This window comes from Pristis pectinata, chromosome 15 (genome assembly GCF_009764475.1).
Source record: "Pristis pectinata isolate sPriPec2 chromosome 15, sPriPec2.1.pri, whole genome shotgun sequence".
Taxonomy (NCBI): Eukaryota; Metazoa; Chordata; class Chondrichthyes; order Rhinopristiformes; family Pristidae; genus Pristis; species Pristis pectinata.
Window position 1 is genome coordinate 47,213,330 of NC_067419.1, and position 15,672 is coordinate 47,229,001.

Sequence of the window (15,672 nt, forward strand, 5' to 3'; positions counted from 1 at the left end):
CTTTAAGCTTTCCCCCCTCACCCTAAAGCTAAGCCATATAGTATTTGATATTTCTACCCCAGAAAAAGGATACTGACTGTCTACCCTGTCTATGCCTCTCATAATTTTATAGACTTCTGTCAGGTCTCCCCTCAGCCTCTGATGGTCCAGGGAAAACAGCCCAAGACTGTCCAACCTCTCCTTATAGCACCAAGAATTCCAAGTCTTCGACCTAATGGTTAGCCCTGTTTCTCTCTCTCTCTTCACCTAAAAGAACCACAAGCTAGTTTCAAAACATATTTGGTTCATTTTTCTGCAATGAAGTTCATATTATGTCAGCTCAAGCTATTGAATAGCAAGGCTCATAAGCTCATGAAGATGCTGCCTGACCTGTTGAATGTTTTTAAAAGGGACTTCTGTTCCCTAAGGCTTTTTGAAATAATGCCATGAGATTTTCACAAACCCGGCAGAGTGTGCAAGGAAGGGTCAGCAGGGGCATAGGTACACCGGGAACTATTAAACAAGGATGTGGAGGCTTTAGAGAGGTTGCAGAAGAGGTTTACCAGGATGCTGCTGGGATTAGAGGGCATGTGCTATAAGGAGAGGTTGGACAAACTTGGGTTGTTTTCTCTGGAGCAGTTTTCTCTGAGGGGAGAACTGATAGAAGTTTATAAGATTATGAGAGGCACAGGTAGAGTAGACAGCCAGTATCTTTTTCCTAGGGTTGAAATGTCTAATACTAGAAAGCGTGCATTTAAGGTGAGGGGGGAAAGTTCAAATGAGATGTGCAGGGCAAGCTTTTTACACAGAGAGTGGTGGGTGCCTGGAATGTGCTGCCAGGGGTGGTGGTGGGGGCAGATACGATAGTGGTGTTCAAGAGGCTCTTTGATAGGCACATGAATGTGCAGAGAATGGAGGGGTATGGACATTGAGTAGGCAGAAGGGACTGGTTGAGTTGGGCGTTTGATTACTAATTTAGTTAGTTCGGCACAACATCATGGGCCAAAGGGCCTGTTCCTGTGCTGTACTGTTCTCTGTTCTATATATTAAAGACGAATGCACTCACCTCGCATGCTATTCATTAACCTATCTCGGCTCATCAGGCACCTCCTGCCCAACATTGGGCTCATCAGCCATCACAGAATCCACAGAACCAGAGTGGAATCAAGTTCCCAAGGCACTGCCTAAAGAGAGAAAGACGTATATCTATTGTCCCAATCTGAAAGCTGTCCAGTGTAAGTTCCTGTTTGGGTGCCCCCCTGTCCCTGGCCTGCCAGGGCACACAGACAGCTCACAAACTGTGATGAATGACTTCAGGACAGCATTACTCCCACAACTGAACTGAGCCCTGACCCAGATAGACATGTCCCTTCACTGGCCAGCCAGGGGTGGCAGCAGTAAACCTGAAACTTGAGAAAGAGGGGCACTCCAACAGGAGGTGATGAGCGCAGGGAGCTGGGACCAGTGGCAATGGGAGTGTGGGGCCAGGCAATATAAGGAATCTGTCATCTAAGTAAGTAAATAATGAAATTCTGATGTAAGGGCAGGCACGGTAGTGTAGCGGTTAGCGTAACGCTATTACAGAGCCAGTGACCCGGGTTCAATTCTGGCCGCTGTCTGTAAGGAGTTTGTACATTCTCCTTGTGTCTGCGTGGGTTTCCTCCCAGTGCTCTGGTTTTTTTTAGAACATTGAACATTACGGCACAGTACAGGCCCTTCGGCCCACAATGTTGTGCCGACATTTTATCCTGCTCTAAGATCTATCTAACCCTTCCCTCCCACGTAGCCGCCCATTTCTCTATCTTTCATGTGTCCCTCTAAGAGCCTCTTAAATGTCCCTAATGCATCTGTCCCCACAACCTCTGCCGGCAGTGCGTTCCACACACCTACCCCTCTCTGTGTAAAAAAACTTACCCCTGACATCCCCCTTATATCTTCCTCCGATCACCTTACAATTATGTCCCCTCGTGTGACCCATTGTCACCCTGGGAAAAAGTCTCTGACTGTCCACTTGATCTATGCCTCTTATCATCTTGTACACCTCTATCAAGTCAAAATATTGTATATTTTAATTTTATTTTCCAAGACGTACGGGTTAGGAAGTTGTGGGCATGCTATGTTGGTGCCAGAAGCGTGGCGACACTTGCGGGCTGCCCCCAGAACACTCTATGTAAAAGATGCAGTTCACTGTGTGTTTTGATGTACATGCGACTAATAAAGATATCTTATCGGATCTTATCAACCTGAAATGTTGATTTCCTCCAGTCAGGCACTACCTGGTCTGCTGAGTATTTCCAACATTTTCTGTTTTTATCAAAAATAAGAATTGCTGGGAACACTCAGCAGGTCAGGCGGCATCTGTGGAGTCAAAGTCAATGTCAAGTTTACTGTCATATGCACAAGTACATGTATGCACAGATGGGGAAGGGTGGTAGATTTGTTTAAAAGCCCCTTGGATGTGCTCTGAAGCATAAGATGAGGAAGGTGCATTAAACTTTAGTCAAAGTCGAGTTTATCATCATCTGCACAAGTCCATGTGTGCACAGGTGCGATGAAAAACTTACCTGCAGCAGCATCACAGGCACACAGCATCAGAGACACAACATTCACAATAAATTAACAATATAAATTATACAGGAAGAACACAATTAGAACAAACAAAAATCTGTGGAGCCTCTGTGGAGTCAGAAACAAGTGCTACTGTTTCAGCTCTTTGACCCGAAATGTTAACTCTATTTCTCTCTCACTGGATACTGCCTGACCGCTGAGTGTTCTGCTTTTGTTTCAGATTTCCATAATCTGCAGTTTTATTGGGATTTTGCTCTCTTTTTTGTCAGATTTCCAACAGCTGCTGTGTTTTGCTCTTAAAATTAATTGAAACTCTCTTGCATGGAGATCTTCACGACTTCCTACTGGGTCAGGGACTACCTACATGCAGCAGTGTTGCAATCATAATGAAAGCATTTCACTGTATTGCCTAATTACAGACTGGATATTGGTTTCTGCAAAACAAAATTGGAAGACTTGCATTTCTATAATATAAAAACAAGAAATACAGGAAACGATCAGCAAGTCAGGCAGCATCCGTGGAGAGAGCAATTGATAATATTTTAGGTCCAAAGCACTTCATCAAAGAATGCTGAGTATTTCCAGCATTTTCTGTTTTTATTTCAGATTTCCAGTATCTACCATTTATTTTTAATTATCATTCACTGTTGAATTCCCTCCCAGTGATGTATCTTTCCTCTGTTTCTGATGAAGTCTCGGACCTGAAACATTACCTCTGTTTCTCTCTCCACAGATGCTGCCTGACCTGCAGAGTGTTTCCAGAATTTTCTGCTTTCATTTCAGATTGCCAGCAGTTGCAGTTTCTTTACTGATTTGCATTTATATAATGCCTTCTACAGGAAGCGGTAAAGGTCCGGGAAAACCTTTTATTTGGAAAAATAACTTGGCACTCAAGGTCCAGGGGTGACTCAATTATATGCTGTGCATCTATGCTTTAAAACTGTTACGTGGCCAGGACTTAAACAAGCATCGCCCATAAAATTGGCCGCGACTTACACCCCGTACAAAAGTTGTCTACGTCAACATTTTGAAAAGGTGTTATCCTACACCCCTGCAGTCACCTGCAGAGACAGACAGGACCTCAACATCTCAACCAAAGGACCTTGGGCAGTACAGCACTCCCTGAGTAATGCACAGGGCGTGCCAGCCTTGACTTGTCTACTCAAGGTTCTGAAGCTGGACTTGAGCCTGGAACACAATGACTCAGAAGCATGCCTGGGCTACTAATTTTGCCACACCTCTGTGTGGTTGTTGATTTTTATTTCATAAATAAATTTTATTCATAATAAAATATATAGACAAAAAGAATAAACAGAGTCCAAAACTCTTTACGTTCTTAGTGTCATTCGGTCACTGTATTCAGCAGTGTTAAAACATTTTTTTAACCATAGCACCATTGCCACTCGTGTGGCGTCCTGGAGTGATGCACCCTTCTGTTGTTTGAGGGGCTTCTCCATGTCCAGCAGCAGAAGACTGTGGTCCTTCCCCATGGAGCCTTTGCAATGGCTGCCCCCAGCTTCAGTGCGTCCCTCAGCACGTACTCCCGCAGCCTGGACTGTGCCAGTCAGCAGCATTCCCTCACAGACATCTCACTGTGCTGGGAGACCAACAAGTTTCGGGCAGACCAGAGAGCCATCTTTCACCGAGCTGATGACTTTCCAGCAGCACTTGATGTCCGTCTCTGTGTGTGTCCCTGGGAACAGCCCGTAGATCAGAGAGTCCTCTGTTACGCAGCTGCTGGGGATGAACCGAGACAAGAACCCTTGCATCCTTCTCCACACCCTCTGAGCAAACCCACAGTCTGCAAACTTGTTTTCCTGCAGCTCCTCTTACCTGAAGAGCTCTTCCAAGTTAAGAAATGCAACAGCCGATTTGCACACAGTTAGCTCTCGGACATGTCGATGTGATGATGGTCAGATAAAAAGGAAGATCTGATTTTTTTTGTCGTACTAGAGCAAAATAATGTGGCTGCTGCAAAATAATATGGCTGCTGCCAAGAGCAGGAAACACAGGCAGTATGAATGGAGAAAGAAACAGTTACCACTGCAGATCAATTAATTTTTCACCTAAATTCAAGTGTTTCCAGCTCTTTCTAATTATAGGCAAGAAAGCAGAGGAATAACTCTCAGCTAGAACACCAGGACAAACAACACTGCCTAACTTCATGGAGCAACAAACAATCTGCTGGAGGAACTCAGTGGGTCGAGCAGCATCTGTGGTGGTGCGGGGAAAGAATTGTTGGTGTTTCAGGTCAAAACCTTGTACCAGGACTTAGACCTTTGTGTTCCTGCTTCTCATGCTCCAGCAGCTGTCTCCACCTTCCTCTTTTTTTGCCTGCCTCTGTCTATCATCCACCTGCCTCTATCTCCCATCTCCACCCCTCACCCTCCCGTACCTGGCTCGATGTGCCCACCGTCCCTCGCCACTCCTCGTTCGATCAATTACCTCTGGTTCCTGTCTCACCCCTTCCCCTCTCCTCTTTATCCCAGCCATCTCCCCTCTCCACTCTCAGTCCTGATGCAGGGCTTCAACCTGAAACATCGACATTTCCTTCCCCGCCCCCCCCTCCGGCCCCCCACTCAGTCAGCGCTCGGACCCTGAGTTCCTCCAGCAGATTGTGTGTTGCTCCAGATTCCATCATCTGCAGTCTCTTGTGTCTCCTGTTTAACTTCATACTGCATTGCAATATCACACACAGAAAATAAGTTAATTAAGTGAATAGGAGCATAAGAAATTAGCAGGAGGAGGCCACTCGGCCCCTCAAGCCTGCCCCACCATGCAATATGATCATGGTTAATCTGCACCAGGCCTCATCTCCTCTTCTGTGCCAGTTCCCCCATCGCCCTCAATCCCAATCTTTCAAAAATGTACATCTTCAGTGGCCTAACCCTCCATAACCTTCTGGGACAGAGTATTCCAGAGATTCATCACCCTCTGTCAGAAGAATTTCCTTCACACAAGTTTTAACTGACTGACCCCTTTTTCAAGGAGGGAACAAAGTTCATTGAGGAGGGAAGTGTGGTTAATGTGGTCCACGTGGACTTTATTATGACCAAGTCTCACATGAGCGACTGGTCCAACAGGTTAGAGCTCATGGGACCCATGGCAAATTAGATCCAAAACTGATTTGGTAACAGGAGGCAGAGGGTGATGGTGGAGGGTTGGCTTTGTGATTGGATGTCTGTGACCAGTGGTGTACCACGGGGATCAGTGTTGTGACCCTCACAGTTTGTTAGGTACATAAATGATTTGGATGTGCATATCAAGGATATGATTTGGTGGGTTTGAAAGTGACATGAAAGTAGCTGGAGTTGTTGATAGGAGGGTGGTCTTAGGCTGAAGGACGATGTTGATGAGCTGTTGGACAGACAGGGCAATGGCAGATGGATACGTGCAAGGTGCTGTATTTTGGCAGGAGCAGTAAGAGTAGGTCATTAATTCGTCAAGCATGATTTCCCTCTCTTAAAGCCATATCAATCTGGTTTGATTCAATTAAGCTTTTGGAAGCGATCAGCTGTTTCTTTCTTAATTATTGATTCTGGCATCTTCCCAACATCAGATGTTAAGCTAATTGGCATAAAGATTCCCACTTTTTTGACTCCCTCCTGGAACAAGGATGTCATCCTTGTGATAACCACCTGGAAAAACTTCACCAGATGACTTCACTTTCTCTGCAGCCACTTCCTTTAAAAGCCTCGAAATGCAGGTCATTGGGTCCTGGCAACTTGCCTGCCTCTGGTCGCTGTACTTTTTCCAATACTTTGTCCCTTGTGAATGGGCAATTATACCAGTTCTTTCCTCCTAGTGAACAGGCAGTGTGATTAGCACCAATTCTTTCCTGCTATTTTAAAACTAGACCATCTGTTATATTTGGATCTTTGCTATATCCTCCATCTTGACCTTGCACCTTATTGTCTATCTGCATTGTACTTCCTCTTCAGCTGTGACACTTTACTCTGCATTCTGTTATTGTTCTATCCTGTACTACCTCAATGCACTGATGTAATGAATTGACCTGTACGATCGGTATGCAAGGCAAGTTTTTCACTGTACCTCGGTACAAGTGACAATAATAAACCAATACCAATTTATGTTTTTCTTGTGAATGCTGCTTATGTGATGCTCTGTGCCTGTGATGCTGCTGCAAGTAAGTTTTTCATTGCACCTGTGCACACATGGACTTGTGCATATGACAATAAACTTGACTTTGACTTTATTCTTTTGGAACAATAAGTAATCCGACATATTCAGTTCCCAGATCTGGTCACCCGACAACCATGTTTCTTGTCACAGTTATTAAATCAAATTTGTTTATTTGTGTACCATTAACTCATCTCTCTTGTTATAGTGTAGCGGTTAGCGTAACACTATTACAGCACCAGAGACCTGCATTCAATTCCCGCCACTGCCTGTAAGGAGTTTGTACGTTCGCCCCGTGTCTGCATGGGTTTCCTCCGGGTGCTCCGGTTTCCTCCCACATTCCAAAGATGTATAGGTTAGGAAGTTGTGGGCGTGCTATGTTGGCGCCGGAAGCGCGGCGACACTTGCGGGCTGCCCCCAGAGCACTATACACAAAAGATGCATTTCACTGTGTGTTTCGATATACATGTGACTAATAAAGAAATCTTATCTGATCTTAAGTGTACTTGTATTCAGGTAAAAAGCCTTAACCTTTGATTTTTACAGTTGTTACTCACTGTGGTTCCAATTTCTGCTGCTCATTTTTGCTTATATTTCCCGTCACACATCCTACCAGCCATAATGTTTGTGTGCCTCACATTTGGGTGGGGATATTGGAGCTATGGAGTCATATTTGGGGCTTGAACCACCAATATTCTCACTCAGAAGAAAGTTCTACCCACGGATCCACACTCTCCAGGTGCAGGTTGGAATCGCCAGTCATCTCACCAACAATGACTTGCACACTGCATGGTAACACAATGGGTAAATTGCTTGAGCAGCAGCCTCAATTCAGGACCACTGATCCAGAGACAGGAGTTTGACTCCCAGCTGGGGAATTTAAATTCGCGGAGTTAAATCAATCTGGAATTTATAAAAAAAACCACTCCAGGTATTGGAGGCCATGAAACAGCCTGATGGTGTAAAAACCCACCTGGTTCACTCATGCTCTTAGAACCATAGAACCACAGAACAATACAGCACAATACAGGCCCTTCGGCCCACCGTTGTGCCGACCTTTAAACCACGTCTAAGGCTATCTAACCCCTTCCTCCCACAAATCCCTCTAACTTAAATTCTTACGTATGCTTATCTAGCAATTTCTTGAACTTGACCAACGAATCAGCCTCGACCACCACCCCAGGCAGCATATTCCATGCACCAACCACTCTGGGTGAAAAACCTCCCTCTGATATCTCCCTTGAACTTCCCATCCATTACTTTAAAGCCATGCCCTCTTGTATTGAGCATTGGTGCCCTGGGAAAGAGGCGCTGGCTGTCCACTCTATCTACTCCTCTTAATATTTTGTACACCTCTATCAGGTCTCCTTTCATCCTCCTTCTCTCCAAAGAGTAAAGCCCCAGCTCCCTTAGTCTCTCCTCATAATGCATACTCTCTAATCCAGGCAGCATCCTGGTAAATCTCCTCTGCACCCTTTCCAATGCCTCCACATCCTTCCTATAATGAGGCGACCAGAACTGGACACAGTACTCTAAGTGTGGTCTAACCAGAGTTTTGTAAAGCTGCATCATTACCTTGTGGTTTTTAAACTCGATCCCACGACTTATGAAAGCTAACGTCCCATAAGCTTTCTTAACTACCCTATCCACCTGTGAGGCAACTTTCAGTGATCTGTGGATATGAACCCCCAGATCCCTCTGCTCCTCCAAACTCCCCAGAATCCTGCCATTAACTTTGTACTCCGTGTTGAAGTTAGTCCTTCCAAAGTGTACCACCTCACATTTCTCCAGATTGAACTCCATCTGACACTTCTCAAACCAACTCTGCATCCTATCAATATGCCTCTGTATGCTTCGACAGCCCTCCACACTATCCACAACACCGCCGATCTTTGTGTCGTCTGCAAACTCGCTAACCCACCCTTCCACCCCCTCATCCAAATCATTAATAAATATCACAAAAAGTAGAGGCCCAAGAACTGATCCCTGTGGGACACCACTAGTCACAGCCCTCCAATCCGAATGCACTCCCTCCACCACAACCATCTACTTTCTAAAGGCAAGTCAATTCTGAATCCACACGGCCAAGCCTCCCTGGATCCCCTGCCCTCTGACCTTCTGAAGAAGCCTACCATGTGGAACCTTGTCAAATGCCTTACTAAAATCCATGTAGACCACATCTACTGCACTACCCTCATCAATCTTCCTGGTCACCTCCTCAAAGAACCCTATCAGGCTTGTGAGGCAAGATCTTCCCTTCACAAAGCCATGCTGGCTGTCCCTAATTAGTCCATGATTCTCTAAATGCTCATAGATCCTATCTCTTAGAATCCTTTCTAACAGTTTGCCCACCGCAGACGTAAGGCTCACTGGTCTGTAATTCCCTGGACTATCCCTACTACCTTTTTTGAATAAGGGGACAACATTTGCCGCCCTCCAATCCTCCGGTACCATTCAGGAGAGGAAACTCCCTCTGGCCTCTATATGACTCCAGACCCACCAATGTGTTGATCCTTAACTGCCTCCCTAGTTCAGGGACAATTAGGGATGGAGAATAAATGTCAGCATTATAAAACAAGGAACCTCCACTTCCTGGGAGTCTTTCCAACTGCTGAACCTGTTGACCAATCATGCCTGGCAATTGAACATTGAAGACTTTGCTGGTTGAGTCTGCGAAGGAATAGAACAGTTTAAGTACACCTAATGATCAACCTGAAGGAAGCAGCAAGGTGCTTGTTAATGGCAAATTGCCAGCAGTGTGTTGTGTTAACAATCACAGCTCAGCCATGACATGTAAATTGGGAAATTGGTCCATTATTGTCACATGTACCGAGGTACAGCGGGAAAACCTTGTTTTGCATGCCATCCATACGGATCATTTCATCACATCAGTGCATTGAGGTAGTACAAGGGAAAACAATAACAGAATGCAGAATAAAGTGTGACAGTTACAGAGAAAGTACAGTGCAGGTAGACAATAAGGTGCAAGGCCATAACCAGGTAGATTGTGAGGTCAAGAGTCCATTTTATCGTACTAGGGAACCATTCATTAGTCATAACAGTGGGATAGAAGCTACCCTTGAGTCTGGTGGTACGTGCTTTCAGGCTTTTGTATCTTCTGCTCAAAGGGAGAAGAGAGAATGTCCAGGGTGGGTGGGGTCTTTGATTATGTTGGCTGCTTTACTGAGGCAGCGAGAAGTGTGGACAGAGTCCATGGAGGGGAGGCTGGTTTCCATGATGTTCTGAGCTGTGTCCACAACTCTCTGCAATTTCTTGCAGTCACGGGCACAGCAATTGCCGTCCCAAGCTGTGATGCATCTGGATGGGATGCTTTCTATGGTGCATCGATAAAAGTTGGTGAGTGTCACTGGGGACATGCTGAATTTCTTTAGCCTCCTGAGGAAGTAGAGGCACTGGTGCGCTTGTTGGTGGCAGAAGGGGTGAACATTGAAACAAATGACGACCCGTGAGCTGACATGCCAGCTGCAGCAAAGCTGAACCACCACGTCATTGTTCCTCTTTTGAGCATTCTGGAGCAATTTACTTGGAAATTTATCAAAAGGAAGAAACACTCAATTTTAAAGTAAGCAATTTTCTACATTTGGAAGTAAGTTACATTTCTTGATATATTCAAATACTTTGCTCTTGGCAGTTACTGACAGCTTATTATTGGAGCAGGTTTTAAATTGTTGTGCTTCCTTTATAAGGTAGTTTTGTTGCCTCTCTGTGCTCACCCATCCCCTACCCATCCCCCAGCCCTTCCCCTGCCAAACACTCCAGTTCTTGGTTCTTGAAAATCTCCAGACTTACATGCTCCACCATTGTTGGCTTCAGCTACCTGGGCACTGAGCTCTGTTGTTTCCACCACAGACTTCTTCAGCTCTCTCTCATTCTTTAAAACCAAGCCCTTTTGGTAACCCAACCTCATGTCTCCATACGTGGCTTGGTGTCAAAGTTTATTTGATAACACTCCCATGGTCTATATTTCTTGTCTCCCTCCATTCCTCACCCACCCCTCTCTCTCTGCACCCACTCCCTGTACAAGTCCATCTCTCTCTCTACATATTCCTATCTCTCTTTCTCCATTTGATCTCCCTTCCCATCTCTCTCTCCGTCTGTCTGTCTGTCTGTCTGTCTCTCTCTCTCTCTCTCTCTCTCTCCCTCCCTCTGTCTTTCTTTCTCTCTCTGACTCTGTTTCTCTCTCTCTCCCTCTTTCTCCTCCCCCCCACCCTAACCACCTCAGCACTGCACGGTAGCATAGCGGTTAACGCAACGCTATTACAGCGCCAGCGATCGGGGTTCAATTCCCGTTGCTGTCTGTAAGGAGTTTGTGCATTCTCCCGTGTCTGCTTGGGTTTCCTCCGGGTGCTCCAGTTTCCTCCCACATTGCAAAGACGTACAGGTAGGTTAATTTGGGTTTAAAGTGGGCGACGCGGACTCGTTGGGCAGGAAGGGCCTGTTACACTGTAAATAAAATCTAAAATATCTGAAAAAAATGAGATGAATGGAGAGATAATAAAACAAAATCCATGTGTCTCTGACCTGGGCGAGCAAAGCATTGAATCACAGCTGGAATGAACCAAATTCCTCTGATATTATTGGATTTTCCAGATCTCAGTACCGATAAGATGTGAATGTTGTTATTTACTAACAAAGGCTAAAGGTGACATTATAGTGTAAATCCTACCTCACAATCAAAGGTTAAGAATTATAGTGACTAACATATGGAAAGACACAAGGTTTGCCCATTAATTAGAAAAGTAAAATATTCCAGAAATTGGAAATCTAAAATAAAAATAAAAATGTTGGAAGCAGTCAGTTAGTCCAGCAGCGTCTGTGGAGAGAGAAACACTGACTTGAAAATCTTTCTCTTCCTTATTCACCATTACTAAGTGTTTGCAGGATTTTCTCTTCAACGCGCCTTCAGGTAAAAGGAAACAATGAAGAGGTGATCTCATTCTGAAATGTCCAAACTCCCTCCAGGGCTCCAGACGGTAGATGCAGAGTTGGTGGATGCTCTGGAGTATCTAGAACAGGGATGTGGTCTCAAAATGTGGAACAGTCATTCAGGACAGAGACATCTGGAGACATTTCTTCACCCAGAGCGCAGTGGAATTTTGGAAACCTGTACCCAAGAAGGCTGTGGAGGTCCAGTCACAGCAATCAACAGATTCAACACAGGAATCAACAGATTTTTAAATATTAAGGAAACACATCACTATTCACCAACGTAGCGGGCTGTTTCTCAAACAACAATGAGACAGAGTACAGGAAGGAGATAGAGAGCCCAGTGGCATGGTGTCATGAAGACAACCATTCACTCAATGTCAGCTGATCATTGACTTCAGGAAGTGGGGTGGAACACATGTCCCTGTGTCTATCAGTTGTGCTGAGGTTGAGATTTTTGAGAGCCGCAAGTTCCTAGGTGTAAATATCACCAGCAACTTATCCTGGTCCAGTCACTTAGATACTATGGCCAAGAAAGCACGCCAGTGCATTTATTTCCTCAGAAGGCTAAAGAAGTTTGGCATGTCCCCAAGGTCTCTCACTAATCTTTTTTGATGCACCACAGAAAGCATCTGATCTGGATGCACCCAGTCTATCACGAAAACCAGCCCCCCCCCCCCCCCCCCCCGCTCCATTGACTCCATCTACACTTCCTGCTGGCTTGGGAAAGTAGTCAACATCATCAAGGACACCTCCCACCCCAGATGTTCTCTCTTCTCCCCCCTTCCTTCGGGCAGAAGATATAAAAGCTTGAAAGCACGTACCACCAGGCTCAAGGACAGCTTCTATCCCGCTGTTATAAGCCTCTTGAACGGACCTCTTGTACGAATAAGATGAACTCCTGATCTCTCAATCTACCTCGTCAGGGCCCTTGCACCTCATTGTCTACCTGCTCTGCACTTTCTCTGTAACTGTAACACCATATCCTGAATTCTGTTATTGCTTTTTTCTTGTGCTACCTCAATGCACTGATGTTTGGAATGATCTGTCTGGATGGCATGCAAAACAAAGCTTTTCACTGTACCTCGGTACATGTGACAATAATAAACCAATTACCAATTACAATCCCATACACACACACACACAGAGATATGGTGATCTGTTTTTGTGATGTTGATTGAAGGATAAATATTGACTTTCCCTTGCTCCTCTTCAAACTAGTGCCACAGGACTGTTAATTTTCACTAATGTGAGAAGGCAGGCTTCAGTTTAATGTTGCTTCCTTAAGGAGGTGTGCCTGAGAGGGAAGCTGTGCCTCCTTAGTTTGGGGAGAAGGGTGTGTGTGGGATTACTGTCAGCACGAGGAATCCATCCCTTCTGTCACTCCACAATATTTTATTCTTCGTCCACCTCCAGCGCTGAATAAACATATTTAATGGGTTCAGTGGATTGTCATTTGCATGAGAGAGTTTTGCATAACAAAAGAGCTGTGATATTTCTTGGCAGAGATCCTTTGGAAGCTGGTTTACTTCATGCTCAACAGATTATATAGATTTAAAAGGGAAGTTTAAAAATATATCGTCATTTTGGCTATTAATGTCAGTAAGAATGAGAAGATATCAGGTTTGAGTAGTGTATGAATAGACTACACAGATACCAGACGAGGTGATCTTATTTCCAGTGTAGACACTGTGGAGTTTGGTTATATTAAGAACGAAACTGGATGGGCTGTGTTTTTAAATAAGCTTTGCTGAATTGTATCAGGAAGTCCAGAGCAGGGGAGATGGAAAAGCCAATTTGTTCTTTTTTGGCTTGATAATGTTTCAGGTCCCCTTTTCAGACGGAACTTACAGTCTTAGAGTCACAGAGTAATACAGCACGGAAACTGGCCCTTCGGCCCAACTGGTCCATACCGACCACAGCATTCACCCTGCTAGTCCCAGTCGCCCGTGTTCGGCCCATAACCTCCAAACCCCTCCCTCCCTGTACCTATCCAAATGCCTCTTAAATGTTGCAATTGTACCCACCTCGACCATTTCCTCTGGCAGCTCGTTCCAGGTCCTCACCACCCTCTGTGTAAAGAAGTTCCTCTCAGGTCTCTTTTCAATCTCTCCTGTCTTATCTTGTATCTGTGCCCTCTAGTTACAGACTCCCCAACCCTGGGGAAAAGACTTTGACCATCATAGATTTCGCTTTCACAGTTGCAGTTCCTTCTGCAGAATCTGTGACCTTACGGCATCAGACAGCGGAGAAAGAGACCATTCAGCCCACAATGTTTGTGCTAGTGTGTTTCAAATCCACTCTTTCCTTTTGGACCTAGCCTATCTACTTCTCTCCTCAGGCTGATGACACCTTCAGGTATGGAAAGATCCATGTTTGTAAAACAAAATTAGGCAATTTTCTTCAGCGGATGAGATCGCTGTTACCTCAGCTCAGCACATCACCGAAACCGGCCTCCCCTCCATGGACTCTGCACTTCTCTCTGCCTCAGTAAAGCAACCAACATAATCAAAGACCCCACCCACCCCAGACATTCTCTCTTCTTCCCCCTCCCATCAGGCAGAAGATACAAAAGCCTGAAAGCACGTACCACCAGGCTCAAGGACAGCTTCTCCCGCTGTTATAAGACTATTGAATGGTCCCCTTGTACAATAAGGTGACCTCACAATCTACCTCATTATGACCTTCCACCTTATTGTCTGCCTGCACTGCACTTTCTCTGTAACTGTTACACTTTATTCTTCATTCTGTTATTGTTTTACCCTGTACTACCTCAATGCACTGTGTACTAACTCAATGTATCTGCACTTGTAATGAATTGATCTGTATGAACGATATGCAAGACAAGTTTTTCACTGTACCTCGGTACATGTGACAATAGTAAACCAATTTACCAGGTATCCCCAGGTGTTCTACTAGCCAAGGGCTGACCAGATACAGTGGTACAGCAGGTAGAGCCGCTGCCTCACAGTGCCAGAGACCTGGGTTCGAACCTGACCTCTGGTGCTTTTCGTATGGAGTTTGCACGTTCTCCCTGTGACTGCATGGGTTTCCTCCGGGTGCTCCAGTTACCTCCCACATCCCCAAGACGTGCGGGTTGGTAGGTTAATTGGCCACTGTAAATTACTCCGAATGTGAGTGGTGGAATCTGGGGGAAGTTGACAAGAGTCGGTGGGGGGGAGGAATAAACAATGGGATTAATGTAGGATTCGTGTAATTGGGTGGCTGATGCTCAGTGTGGACTCGGTAGGTTGAAGGACCTACTTCTGTGTTGTACCTCCCTGTGATTCGGTGGCTACAGTCTGCTTAACTGGATACTCACAGACAGCACTCCAGGACCATTGGACCATTACTCCCCATGGACTCGGAGTGCTTCCTGTGAATATCCAGTAAAGCAAAACGTGGTCAGAGAATCACTTGGTTCCGTTACTACATTGTGCAGGTCTGAGTTACAAAATGACCAACCTTGGACAGATTATTGAGCTTTAACTCATGGTTGTGTCACCCTCATTGATAACACAGAGAGCAATGGTCCAGTGGGCTTGGACTGCTGGCTCTGGATATCCAGTGAGGTTGACTCTAACCTGCTCAGTAGTTGAACAGGAGCTGCTCTGGAGATCCCAGGTACAACGGGCTCATTGTCTGAGAAGCAAATGATCTAACCAGCCAACCAAACTCAACAGGAATTTCATTCACTATGCAGATGCTGAAAAAAATTCCTACTTATGTTTTAACAAACATGCATCTGATGATTGGTATTGGAATTGGTTTCTTATTGTCACTTGTACCGAGGTACAGTGAAAAACTTGTCTTGCAAACCGTTCATACAGATCAATTCATTACACAGTGCATTGAGGTAGTACAAGGGAAAACAATCACAGAGTGCAGAGTAAAGTGTCACAGCTACAGAGGAAGTGCAGTGCAGGTAGACTATAAGGTGCAAGGTCAAATATATAACTGACCTGAAAAAAAAGGGGAAATGAAAAAAAAGGGAATATATATTTAAGTAAGAGTTTATCACATTCCCTGGGTGTATTC